Source organism: Balaenoptera ricei, chromosome 16, assembly GCF_028023285.1.
Source record: "Balaenoptera ricei isolate mBalRic1 chromosome 16, mBalRic1.hap2, whole genome shotgun sequence".
Classification (NCBI taxonomy): domain Eukaryota; kingdom Metazoa; phylum Chordata; class Mammalia; order Artiodactyla; family Balaenopteridae; genus Balaenoptera; species Balaenoptera ricei.
Genome location: NC_082654.1, coordinates 29424237 through 29437729, shown reverse-complemented (window position 1 = coordinate 29437729; position 13493 = coordinate 29424237). Strand labels below are relative to the sequence as shown.

The window sequence follows — 13493 nt, the reverse complement described above, 5'->3', positions numbered from 1 at the left end:
GGGGATAGAGTTGATTGGCAGAGCGTGCTCCTATCGCTGAAGCCGTTGATCCTTGGGCCGCTGAGGGGAGGAGCCGAGCGGCGTTCGCGGGAGGCAGCTTCCTCGACCTTCAGGCGCCCGGAGACAAGCGGGAGGTAGCTGGTGGGAGGTAGCTGGCGGGAGGTAGCTGGAGGACCGGCCTTCCGGTACCCGCGGAGCTGGTGTTCTCCCTGCCAGGCCCGGGAGTGCGCACGTTCCTGACCCAGTCTGGCCCGGCTCGGGCTGGCAGCCAAATCCGGCTGTGCGCACGGGTCGTGAGTCCTCGGCCAGGACGTGCGGCTCCGGAGCCCGCGCGGACGACCTTGACCATCTCGGCCGGCTGTTTCTCCCTGAGAGAAATGTGGGTGGGCCACCTGCCTTGGTTTCAGACAGGGGGCCATCCTACTAAAAGAGGAAGTGTCCAGGAATTCCTTTCTGCCGCTCTTACAGTTTGAAGCTTTTACTCCCCTTTCCTTACCGAGAGAGCTTGGTCCTCACGGACCTTAGACGGATCTGGGCGCGACCTCCCCCTCCAGCTTTTCTCCCACGCAGGCACTCAGCCAGATCTTGCTGTCGTCAGCTGGCTGGTATTCAGACTGCCTCTTCTTTTAGTCAGGCTGTTCCTTCCTCCCCAGACCCTCTCTCCATCTGTTGACCTTCAAGATCCAGAGCAAATGCCTCCTCCCTAAAGCTTTGCCTTTACCCTCACTCTGGTTAAAATCCGTCTCTCTTTCCTGTGCTTCTGTCCCTTGTTGGCAATATTACAATTGTAGAAAATGCCCAAAATGCCCAGTTAAGAACCTAGTTCTGGAGCCAGACTACCTAGATTTAGATTCTAGTGCTACCACTTACTAACTTGGTCAGGTCTAGGCAAGTTACTTAACCTCTCTGTTCCTGCTTCATAAAGTGGAGATAATAATACTTTTCTTAGGGTCGTGGGGATTCTGTGAGTTAATACATATGAAGTGTTTAGTTGCATGTAGTAAGCACTCCCTAAATGTTAGCTATTGTCATCATTGCACATCTGCACACCCCTTGTAGATGGTAAATTTCTTTGGGCTAGAGATCTTAACCCTGTATTAGTCTCCCTTAGTTTCTTGCACTTATAAGTATAAGTATTCAATAAATGGTGGCAGGAGGAGTCAGTTCTGTTGGTTCAGAAAAAAGCATTACCTTACCCTCTATTCACTGGATAATATGACAAATCTCAAAATGAATCTTTCATTCAAAGTAACAAACATAAGCCAAAAGTCCTTTGTGCAACACCTGCCAACCTTTGTATCATTTGCTTCTTTTCAGAAAATTAGCCTCTGGTTTTAAAGATAACTGTCAACAGTGTTTCATTAACAACACTTTCCTCTAAGATTGTGAGTTCAACACCGAAGGTGAAATGACAATGAACTTTCGGTGCTTCCATAAGCAGAGGCAAAGGGCAACTGCTGAGTGAGATGTTGTATAGCCCAGCCTTACCAAAGTTTGATTTAAAAGTATGATCTTCACAGCGTCAGCCGACAATGTCATGGTCACTCCTTACGTCATTCCCTGGGGGAAAAACAACCCTAAATTACCTAAACATTATCAACTTAGCTAAGTCCAAATAAATATTTATTGGCAACCTAAGCAGCCCCATAACCAAGTCAGTGCTGATAGGGGCAAAGAAAGTACCATATGCAGTTTTTCTTCATGTCCCCATAATTATCTGTTCTGAATTTTATTTATTTATTTATTTATTTTTGGCTGTGTTGGGTCTTCGTTTCTGTGCGAGGGCTTTCTCTAGTTGTGGCGAGCGGGGGCCACTCTTCATCGTGGTGCGCGGGCCTCTCAGTATCGCGGCCTGTCTTGTTGTGGAGCACAGGCTGCAGACACGCAGGCTCAGTAGTTGTGGCTCACGGGCCCAGTTGCTCCGCGGCATGTGGGATCTTCCCAGACCAGGGCTCGAACCCGTGTCCCCTGCATTAGCAGGCAGATTCTCAACCACTGCGCCACCAGGGAAGCCCCTGTTCTGAATTTTAGAAAGGGGCAAACAGTTACTGGGTGTTGGGGGAAGGGATTGCATATTATGTGGGATGCAAGTCTCAAACCTTTTTCCTCGGGAATATGTTTCTTGGAGATTACTTTAAGTTCAGTACCCTTCTATCTTGAGCCCTGCAGCCTGCCCCTCTAAGCAAAATGCCTGTATTGAAGTAAACAAAATGCTTTCCAGGCCATCACTAATTTTAACACTTCGACTTAGAATGGATGCAAGACAGCCTCCCTGCTGAATGGATAATTCAAGCAAAAGATTCTTGAGAGGCAAACATTGCCCAGACTAGTAGGCAGCCAGGTAAAGTGAGTGTCCAGGGAAAGGGCAGTAAGGATCAGAAGGAAAAGGGGCAGGTATTCCCCTGGCTCCTGACTTCATTACAACTATCTGTCCCTACCATCTCCCTTCTGCCTTTTTTTTTTTTTTTTCAAAAGAATTGGAAGGGAGGAAGTAAGAACCACATAGCAACAGCTTGATCGGGAATGAATTCCTTTAGAATATACTCGCTTGGAAATCTGAAGCCTTTGGGGCTAGGCAGCCCTGCCGCATAGCATAAGAGGCAGGCCAGGGCAGTAGGGGGCACTGCATGGACCTCTAAGCAAATCCACACCTGCTTACTGTACTTAATCTTGCTGCTGATACCCGGAAGGTCTACGCTTAGCCACAAGGCAGGGAGGAGTTTATCACACTTTGCACTTAAGCACTAAGCGCTTTGGAATGGTTATATTTGGGTATATGCTGTCACTAACGGTAGGATATTATTTAGAAGCTGAGTTGTGCACTGAACAAAAGTTTCTTTAAAAACCAAAGCTGTCACTTTGCTGTACAACTGAAAGTAACACAACATTGTAAATCAACTATACTCCAATAAAAATTTTAAAAAAACAAAGCTGTTAGAGGAGATCTGTTTGATAGTCACCGTGTGACCAAATCGTGGGCAAGAAAGTAAGTGTAGAGCCCCTAAGCTGGTGCTGGCTTCTGACTGTATTGAGTTTACTCTTGCTAAGGAAAGTGATCGCTTATCAACCACTCCCTTCAGCTTAACTGGCTTGTTTCCTGGCTGTGCCTTGGTGGAACCATCTCCCCTTGCATCTCTTCCCTCAGTTCTCTCCTCCCTCCCTTATGTATGACTTGTCTCCCCACCTGCACACATGGATTGGACCAAGTGAAGGTCTCTTGCTGATTCCTATTTCATAGAAGGGCATGTCTAGTGAGGCCTGTGGTGGACAAGGTCTAATGTTAGTTCTAAACTAGGCACCTACATGGGCAGAACTTTTTTTAAAGCTGCTGAGGCCTTTGTATAACAGAGATATCAACAGGACTGAAAACTATGGATGGGTTTTATCTACTTATTAATGTAACTAAGTTCCAGGGCACCATTTAGAAATTGTTGTGCTATATAATTTTTGTACTTTACTTAAGAAGCAGTGTAGCATAATGGTTAAAAGCGTGGCCTCTGGGACTAGATTTCCTTTGTATACTTCAGTTTCATTACTTATAATGTGGAGATAATATTTCTACCTCATGGGGTTGCTGTGAGGATTAAATGATTTAATGTTATCCAATGATTGACTCTAAAATGCTTTGAATTGTACTGGACGCTTAGTAAGTACTCAGTATGTTAACTATCATCGTTGTCATCATCACAGATGTTGTCTACGAGCATGTGCCTTTGAGATTTGTTTAGTTTGTTCATTGATCAGCTGCACAGTAGAACAATGCATAGGCTTTCAATCAAATTCTGAAATCAAATTCTAGTTTTGCCTCTTACTAGTTTTGAAAGTTTGAGTAAATTAATATGTCTGAGTTTTAGTATTCTTATCTGTAAATTGGGGGAAAAAAGATTTTTTTCTTGGTGTTGATACACACACACGCACACACACATGCATTTAACGCAGTTGTAGAAATTATTATCATGAAGATTACAGTTTAGTCGCTGGGTAGCTATAGGGTAATGGTTAGACTATCTTTAAAGTCTGTCTGCCGTGGCCTCTTGAGGGCATGTACTCTGAAATTTTTTTTAATGGAAAGGAAAACAGAGAACATAATTCTTAATATCTTCAACCCTTCAAGAAGTCTTTGTAGAGATCTGTAAAATCTCAAAGCAATTTAAAGGTAACACGACATTTAATAATTAATTAAAATGTAGCTATATTAATAATAGACCTTTGTATTTTTTTAAATTTATTTATTTATTTTTGGCTGCGTTGGGTCTTCATTGCTACGCGAGGGCTTTTCTCTAGTTGTGGCCAGCAGGGGCTACTCTTCGTTGCAGTGCGTAGGCTTCTCATTGTGGTGGCTTCTCTTGTTGCAGAGCACAGGCTCTAGGCACGTGGGCTTCAGTAGCTGTGGCTTACGGGCTCAGTAGTTGTGGCTCACGGGCTCTAGAGCGCAGGCTCAGTAGTTGTGGCGCGCGGGCTTAGTTGCTCCGCGGCATGTGGGATCTTCCCAGACCAGGGCTCGAACCCGTGTCCCCTGCATTGGCAGGCGGATCCTTAACCACTGCGCCTCCAGGGAAGCCCTGTATTTCTATATTATCTTTTTCTGAAGAGTAGAGAGTGTTTTAGAAACCCTATTCCACTACTCTCTTAACATGCGCAGGTGACTGTCATCTCCAGTCAAAGAAACAGAGAGAAGGTAATAGATCACCCTAGCTAAAAGCTAATGAGAACGCTCCAAATGACAGAAGACCAGAAGGCTACAGACCTTAAAGTCAGAAGAAAGTTTCCTCCCCTTGCCCCGTTTCTCCCTAAATGCATCAAAACACAGCCTCTTACCTCTAGAGCAATGTCTTAAGCTTTCTTCCCCCCAAGTTGTAATATCCTTTTTTTTGTTGTTAGGTCATGTCCTAAAAGTCCTATGCTTTGATACAAGAGGAAGGTAGATGAAGAGATAATGAAGGAAACAAATTCAATGTATTTTCCAAGAACACATTTCTTTTAAACAACTCCTAAAGGGGTAGTGTAAAACCTTGTAATAGATTGTCTTCCTCTACCCGACACGGCTGGGGTGGGGTGCGGGGTGGTGCGTGGATGTAGAAGTGTATTGTGAACATTCCAACATCCTGCAGCAGAGGGCAGCACTGCCCTTCTTTTGCAAAATGTTACGCACTCGCGAGAAGGAAAATGAAAAGCAAAGCTCTTGACCACCGTGTCTGTGCATTTACTTTTACCTAATACTTAAAAAACAAAAAATTAGAGTATTTTTCTTGTTTAGGTGATTATGTAGAAAGAACGTCAGAGCCTGTATTGCCCTGAAGTAATTGGTGAAAAACGCAGGTTTTAGGATATGGGCTCTGTTCAGGATATGGGTTGTGTCTGGCAGAGATAAACAGTAGCTTGACCCTGGGCAATCAGACAGGGTTATTGTATGAACAGACCTAATGCTCCTCTGCACTTTCTGGGGAGAAGTCAGTCCACTGAACTAGCAGGATGTGGTTTTAAAAATGTGTGTAAGTCATATGGTCTTAGCCCTGATAACTGCTTTTAAATTTGAATTCACTGACTTTATTCTGCTGTCTGTGTTAGTTTTCCTTTCTGTCACACCTGGGTCAGATCAGACCTGTCTTAACTGTACCATATGTATTATGACTTTAAAGAATGATGTCAGACATGATGGGTAAGGAATGTCTGTCATGGGACTGCAGTTGGCTAAATGGCTGTGTGTATATAGCGGTGAAATTAAAGTCTTGCATGTTAATCCTCATTCGATTGCAGTTTGACTTGAGTTTCTCTATGCAGTAACTAGCAAGAAAATAATAATCCCTTATTTTGTATTAAAAGTTACTTGATGCTCTTTGGCAGGATGACAGCGAGGAGAGAATAATCATAATTCTAGCAAATACATAACCATAGTGTCCCTGGCACATTTGGATTCTGCTGTAACCCTCAAAACTTTCCAGCAGCAAATCTTCAGTGCCAACTTAAATAAATCCCACTAGGAGTAAGAACTGGAAGACACTGAGTCTAGTTCCCAGTTCTGCCGTGTGAACTTGGAAAAATTACAACCTCTGAGCCTTTGTTTCCTCATCTGTTAAACGGAGATAATGTCTCCTAGATCTGGTAAAAGGGTCAATTTGGAAAATATATGTTAAAGTGCTTTGAAAGCCCTTTAAGTACCTAACAAATATTTCTATCACTGTAGTCAGATTCCTGCTTTGTCTAAACTCCTATAAGAATTTGTGTCTCTTCTCCTCATTTGGTATCATTACATTGCCTGAGATTGTACATTTTCATGCATACTTAACTTTTTTCTCCAACTTGATAGCCTCTTAGTTCCTTGAGAACTGAAACCACCAATTATATTTCCCGGTATCCTGCACCGCAACAAGATATTTGGTACATAATAGATACTCAAATATTTGTTGATTGATTAAAAACATACACTCTAATGCAGAATTAACTCTTTATTTAATTATGATAAAAATCATATAACATAAAATTTACCATCTTAACCATTTTAAAGTGTATAGTACAGTAGATTTAGCTACATGCACATTGTATACAACAGATCTCTATAACTTTTTCATCCAGAATTAATTCTTAATAACTATCTTCCAAATCACCTGCTTTCCAAAGCACATCTTTGTTGATTGGGCAAAAACAGGAAAAAAATATAGGACTTTCACTCTGTGGATAAGGATGTGTAGAACAAGGTAATCGAAAGACTTCTACTCTGTTTTAAATTCTCACTCCCCTCAGAGAGGTTCTGTCCTGGTCTCTCTCTAACCATTTTCTCGCCATTTTCTATAAACATGGGAAGGTATGCCAGAAAAGAGAGGCGCCTCTATAAAATGCTTTCACAGGTCATTTATGTCTAGCATATAATTAAACATTTATGTGAAGAAAACTATCACGTTAAAAGAAACTCTATTATTATTTGATTTCCAGAATATGTGACTTCTGTTAATTACTGAAAATTAAGTACTATTTTTAATCATTATTGCTATCACTGTAGCAATTTTTTGAAATTTAAATATTTAAACTGCAAACAAAATAGGGAAGATAGTAGAGATTTTTGAAACAGTACTGGGGTGGAATAGACTTTCCCAATCACGACACAATCTCAGAAGCCGTAAAGAAAAGCATTGACGATAGACACCATAAATTAAAATATGATGACTTGGAAAAAATATTTGCAGCCTGCTTATCAGTCACATCTATTAGATACTCAGCGCTTCATTGTATTGATATAAAAATGAATTAAGGATATAGAGAAATCAATCAGGAAAGAATAAATACAAATGGCCAATAAATGGACCAAAAATCATACTCATTATAAAATTGAAACCACACCAATTAATCCATTTTTGCCCATCAGACTGAGAAAAGTATTTATAAATATGGATAAAATAGTATCATTGAGAGTGCAGGGTGGGGTAGGCACTTTCGTGCACTATTGATGAGAGTGTCAATCGATAAACCCTTTTCTTAGAATGCATTTTGGCAATATCAGTCAAAATTAAAATGCCTATACCATTTCACCAAGCAATTTCTCCTCTTAGGAATCTATCCTAAAGACATTTATACAAGTTTACAAAGAGAGACAGTCATATACAACTATGCCTTGCAGCATTGCTTTAATAGAAAAATAAACAATGACATACTTTCCAACAAAGGTGTTATTTTATAACCTAAAAAATCAAGTTTTTATTGAAAAAATAACAGATTTGAAGGAGACTTCACAAGAATACAAAATTAAGATAGTCTCTAACACTGATAATTAAGTAGAACAGACGGAGGAAAATAGTTCTACAAAGGTCTAGAAATGTAGTCATTTAAAACTTCAGAAGTTATGAGGATATGTTTTAATAAAGATTAATGTGACACACTACAGTTTTGAGCTGATCTGGAAATCGAGGGAGCTATTGAAAATCACTTGTTACTAAAATAGTAATTTTTAAAACATAAATCCCAAGACATTGTGTCTCAGGACCAAAAACAGCTCCTGACATCTAGTGAACACTCAACAAATATTGGCTGAAGGAATGAAGGAGGATGATATCTCCAGCAGAGTTGTCATAAAAATTGATACAAAACTGCCTACAGATTAGTGCTTTATACATAGCAAGTGTTCAGTAGATACTAGCTCACTAATTTCCTGGAAGCCTGTTGGTGCTTTGTACCTGCTTGGCACATTACAGGAGTTTGTTTATTTAAAACCATGTACATAGTGCTCACTATATGGCAGGTACTGTTCTAAGTGCTCAATAAAAACTAACTCAAATTACAATAACAATGGAAGTAGGTTGTCTTATTATTCCATTTAACAGATGAGGCAATTGAGGCAAAAAGCACTGGAACAATTTGCCCAAAATGGCACAACCATAAAATGGCGAGGATATGAATTTAGACAGCCTATCTTCAGGGTCCCTGCTCCGCTGTGCCATATGGCCTCTGGTGTCATAAAAGTTTATTGAGTGAAAGAATGAATGAGATGTTCTGGTTTTAGATATTATATTGTGCTTTTATTCCAGGGACCTCAGAATATTTTATATTAATGCATACCAAAATTTAATCCCACAACTTCTCCTTAAGGTAGAACATATTTTAAAAAATATTTAAAATGTATTACTGGTTCATTACTTGAGTTTAAAAAGACCACAGGAGGTCCTTGTTCTGTGATGAAATCACTGTATTTGCTTTCTGACATCATATTAATTTCCATACAAGAGTTCCAAGTTCTGAACAGAGAAACATCCTGCTCTAGAAATGGAAGAGGCATAGGGCTTACAAAGAAAAATGACCTAACAATGTCAAAATTATTTAAAGGGATAAGGTGTGAGTTTTAATTTTCCACATGACTAAAGCAATGGGTCTCCAACTTTTCCAATCAGGAATCCTTCTTCCGTAGCTAAGCTTTGTCGACTGAAAAAATATTCACAACCTAAAAGTTGAGAGTTATGTTTTATTTGGTGGGAATTTTTAGGACTTCAAGCCCAGGAGGCAGCATCTCAAGTAACCCTGAGAGAACTGCTCTGAGGAGGCGAGGGGGGAGCTAGGATATATAGGAGTTTTGCGACAAAGGGCAGGTAGTAGGAACAAATGATTACTGTTAATTAAAGAAAACTAGAAATCTCAAGGACTTTATTGCTTTTCTACATATGGGAAGATGCGAGTCTGGGCTCACTGAAATCATTCCTTTGATATGTACTTCAGCTAACTGGGGCCAGTATCCTGTGTTTTCTCATCCTGAGTTTCCTCAGGGCTCACCATAGGGAGTAGCTGCAGTCTGATGGCTGCTAGATGGCAGGTACACTTTTCCTTCCTGAGTTTCCTCAGGGCTCACCAGCTCACCACCGGCTGTGGCTGCAATTGCTGATGACTGTGACATCTTTTGTTTACTGATATGGCAGGCAATATTCCATTTATCAGCTTTGTAGTCTTGAGAGCCTTTTATTTTTTAGTTTTAATTATAGTTTTAACCTTAGTTACATTAAAACTACATCTCGTAACATAACACCACTGTTTCTTTTTCTTCATAATTTTCTTCATGATTTTTTCCATTCACTTCATTCATTTTATCAATATTTATTGACCATCTACTTGTGTCAGGCATTGCACTGGGTGCTAAAGATAACATGGTGAGGGACTTCCCTGGTGGTCCAGTGGTTAGGACTCAGAACTTTCACTGACATGGCCTGGGTTCAATCCCTGGTCGGGGAACTAAGATCCACAGCCGCATGGTGTGGCCAAAAAAAAAAAAGATAACATGGTGAACAAAAAGACAAAGTCCCTGTCCTCACGAATTCTCTAATCTAATGGGGGAGACAGACAATAAAAGCAATGCACAAATAAAATTACTAAAATTACAGCCATGGTAAGTGCTGTTTGTCCTTTCATGGAAAAGGAACGTGTAAGCATATTAATAAGGGGAATTCATCTTGTTGAGGCCAGTTCTTTCCCCTCAGAATGTTCCCTCCAGCGTGGATAGCATTCCCCTTCTAATTCCCACCCCAGCAGCACCTCTTAGACCCTACAGCTTGCACATATTAATCTTAAATTTCTGGAATCTGTTTTGGCAGCCAATGTTTTCAAGAGAAAATGGCCCATTAAAATAATACCTTTATTATCTTATTAGTGCTTCTAGCTCTTTTGTTCCAAATGATAAAGACACAAAAACAGCATTTAAAAAAATCTAGTTTCTATTAGTAAGATACAAGTATCTTTATCTTTGTGATTCAGTTGAGAAATGTAAAGCAAGTAAAAAATTTATTCTGAATCACATAGATCTTTATTAATTAAATAAAAACAGATATCAAGAGAAGGGAGAATCAGAAACGTGTACTTATATGTTTATTATTCTTATCCTACACAGGACAGGAATCTCTAAAGAGTGAGAGGAAAACTGATGACAGGCACTGCCCAAAGAAGATGGAACTGTCATAGTTGGTGAGTGGATATCGCCAAGAGACTTATGGTGTCTCCTCCATGTCTGACGGAGATAACAGCCAGTGTTGGGCTGCAAAGTCCCCTCTGGAAGACCACTGAACCAAGAGAGTAAATGGTGCGCAGAGACAAGTCAAGTTCAGAATTGGAGCCTCTGGTTCCCCCAGGAAGGAGTGGGTTGTAAACAAGGTGAAAGGCAGTGGGATGAACACTACAGGACCCATGGGTTACCATCAGGATCCCCCAGAAGGGAAAGTTACAGAGACAAGAAATAGTATTGGGCAAGCTCCAGGATTACAGATGGTATGACAGCCAACAGGCTTGGAATGCTTTTAGTGCCATATTCAGGATGTGGCCCTGTTTAGGGCATGGGATTCCAAGATGAAAGGCATCCTTGTTTAGCTGATGTAGAGGAAGAGCTTCTTTGCCGTCCATCCTTCTCCATCCTATATTCCCCTCTCCTTTCACTCCTTTCTTCGTCATGCTAAGTGTCCATCATTTCAATGACACCCAGTTTCTTCTATTGAATTGAGTTCTCCATTGTATTTAGCTCACTACCTTTAATCCAGGTGCTTACTAATGAGTGTGGTCCTCAGATCAACAGCATCAGAGTCACCTTCATGCTTGTTAAAAATACAAAATCTCAGGCCCCACCCCTGACCTACTAAGTTGGAATCTGCATTTTAAGAAGATTCCCAGATTTTTCCTAAGCATATTAAAATTGAGAAGCATCATTTTACCCCCATCAGCTTCCAGGACTGTAAAATAGACAAGGTCATTCCTGGCCCACATTGCTCACAGCTTTGAATTGAAGATGCTGAGATTTAAAAAGGAAAGCATTTCCAAAGATAAAAATGCCATGCAGCTATTAAATATCATATTTATTTTCACTTGGATAACTTGATTTACTCAAGGTGTTTTCAGAGTAAATGATTAAAAATTAATCAGTGACTATTTGACTGTCTCTGATTGCTTCATAATAATTGATTGTACTATCTTAAAATGCTCTAGAGTTCTGTTTTGTTTTGTTTAATGTGTAGATCATGATTCTCAATCCTTGCCTCACATTAGAATTTTCCAGTTTTTTTCTGAAAATATCCAAAGCCTAAGCCCTACTCGCAAATATTCTGAATCAGTGGGTCTGAAGTGCAGCATGGGTATACATCATTTTTAAAAGTTAGTAATAGCAAACATATTGGAAACAATTTTAATGTCCACCAGTTAGTGAGTGATTCCCTAAGTAGGGCACATCCCTATAATGCAGTACTGTGCTAATGTGAAAATGAATGAGGAAGACTCATATGTACTGCTATGAAAATATCTCCAAGATATATATACTATTCAGGTTTTTTTAAAGTTACATAGCAATATATATGATCTCATTTATGTGAAAAGATGAGTGTGCATATATACATACATGTGTATGTAAATGTTCAGAAAGATGACTGAAGTATACTTACTGAACTGTTGACAGTGGTTACCTCTGGGAAGAGGAATGGGAGGGAAAGGGACTTTTTGCTGTGTAAACTTCTAAATATTTTACAAGAATGTATCCATGCACTACTCGTGTAACTATTCTAAGTGCATTCCAGGGCTATTGGTTGTCATACCATCTGTAATCCTGGATTACAGACTGTTTAAGCTAATTATTATTTTAATATTATAATCTTGAATGCATAATTTTATAATAAATAGCAGAGTGGCTGACAAAACATAAATCTATAATTCCTATGCCAAACAAAAACTGCTAGGGCACCAAGGTTTTTGTTATTAAACCTGTCGCTTTTCGATTCTGGGATTACTGGAATTGTGTTACTCTGACTTTTCCAGACACATTCCCCCCACACCCCCGATGTTACACTTGGCGTTGTCTCTAACAACCTCTCTGGTTCCTTGGATATCTCATCCGTGCGAGCAGATCCCACTTCTGGAAAGATCTCTACGTTAGCACTTTGTAAATTCTCCCTTGTCCCAGGCCTAAAAATCACTAGGGACAAAAGGTCTCCTACAGCTCAGCCATGTTGAGAGCCAGGTCTCCCCCATTTTAAGCAGCTGAGAAAAGCACACTGATTAAGCTACAGTATGAGGGCTGTGCATCCTGTCTAGGGCAAAATTCTCAAAGTCTGCTCTGATAGCTCTTCCTCTTTGAAATGGTGATTAAGAACTGGAAGTGTATAATGAGGGAAATTGCTTATGAATCTGTGCCTCTCAGCCCCAGGCCACTTCTCTTTGTCTGAGAGAAACTCAAGGATTTTTACCGTAATAGCATTGGAACAAAGTCAGGGCTGAGGCAGGCTGGTGGGACCCTGCTGACAGCTCGTTAGAAACTGTCCCTCTCCCGCTCCCTCTTTCATTCCTTCAAGTTACAAAGCCTGACAGAGTTTGATGGGAAAACCAAGGCGGTAACATCCCCCGCGGCAACCAAGTCCCTGCTCATCTATCTTTGACAGATAAGGAGAATAGATGTCACCTTCAAAACACCTCACTCACTGGAGCCAAGTGTACCAGGACAGCCCTGTCTCCCTCGCAGGACCCTACAGGAGGAATCCAGACAAGGCCCATCTACCACAATTGAGATTTCTCTCGAAAGAAAATCATTTTAACCAGACAGTTCCTGAAAATCAAATGCCCACTCTAGTTGTCCTCAGAAAAGGGCATAACATCTAATAACTCAAAGAAAGTTATGCTTTGATTTACAAAAGTCTTTTCCGGGTTACACCCTCCCTGGTCTTTGAGGGCTGGTGACCATCTAAGATCTGAGAAGTCAGTCTAGGTTCCGTGCCGACTGCTGGGAAGGGGAGTATGACAAAACCAAACAAAAACACCTCTCCAGCTGGCAGAGGCTGCGACGCACTGGGATCAGCCCAAGCTTCTGTCAATCGTTCTCTGACTTTAACATGCCTCAGACAAATCTGTGCAGCTTGTTTAAAATGCATATCCCAATTCAGTAGGTCTGGAGTAGGACCAAGGAATCTGCATTTTAACAAACTCTCTAGGTGATTCTCACTGCTGCTACAGGGTAGCGCCTCCAGCAAGGGCTTCGAATGGTGCTTCCAGCACACCTC

The 13493-nt window shown here is 40.7% G+C and overlaps 1 long non-coding RNA gene across 1 annotated transcript in view; it reads left to right on the top strand.

The window, feature by feature from the left end:
• Positions 1-50: 50 nt before the first annotated feature.
• The window catches only part of LOC132350864 (uncharacterized), a 36354-nt gene continuing 22911 nt past the window's right edge, over positions 51-13493 (top strand). Inside the window, exons 1-2 of the long non-coding RNA XR_009498031.1 lie at positions 51-134; positions 10358-10431. This is a non-coding gene — a long non-coding RNA (uncharacterized LOC132350864). The remainder of the gene's footprint in view (positions 135-10357; positions 10432-13493) is intronic.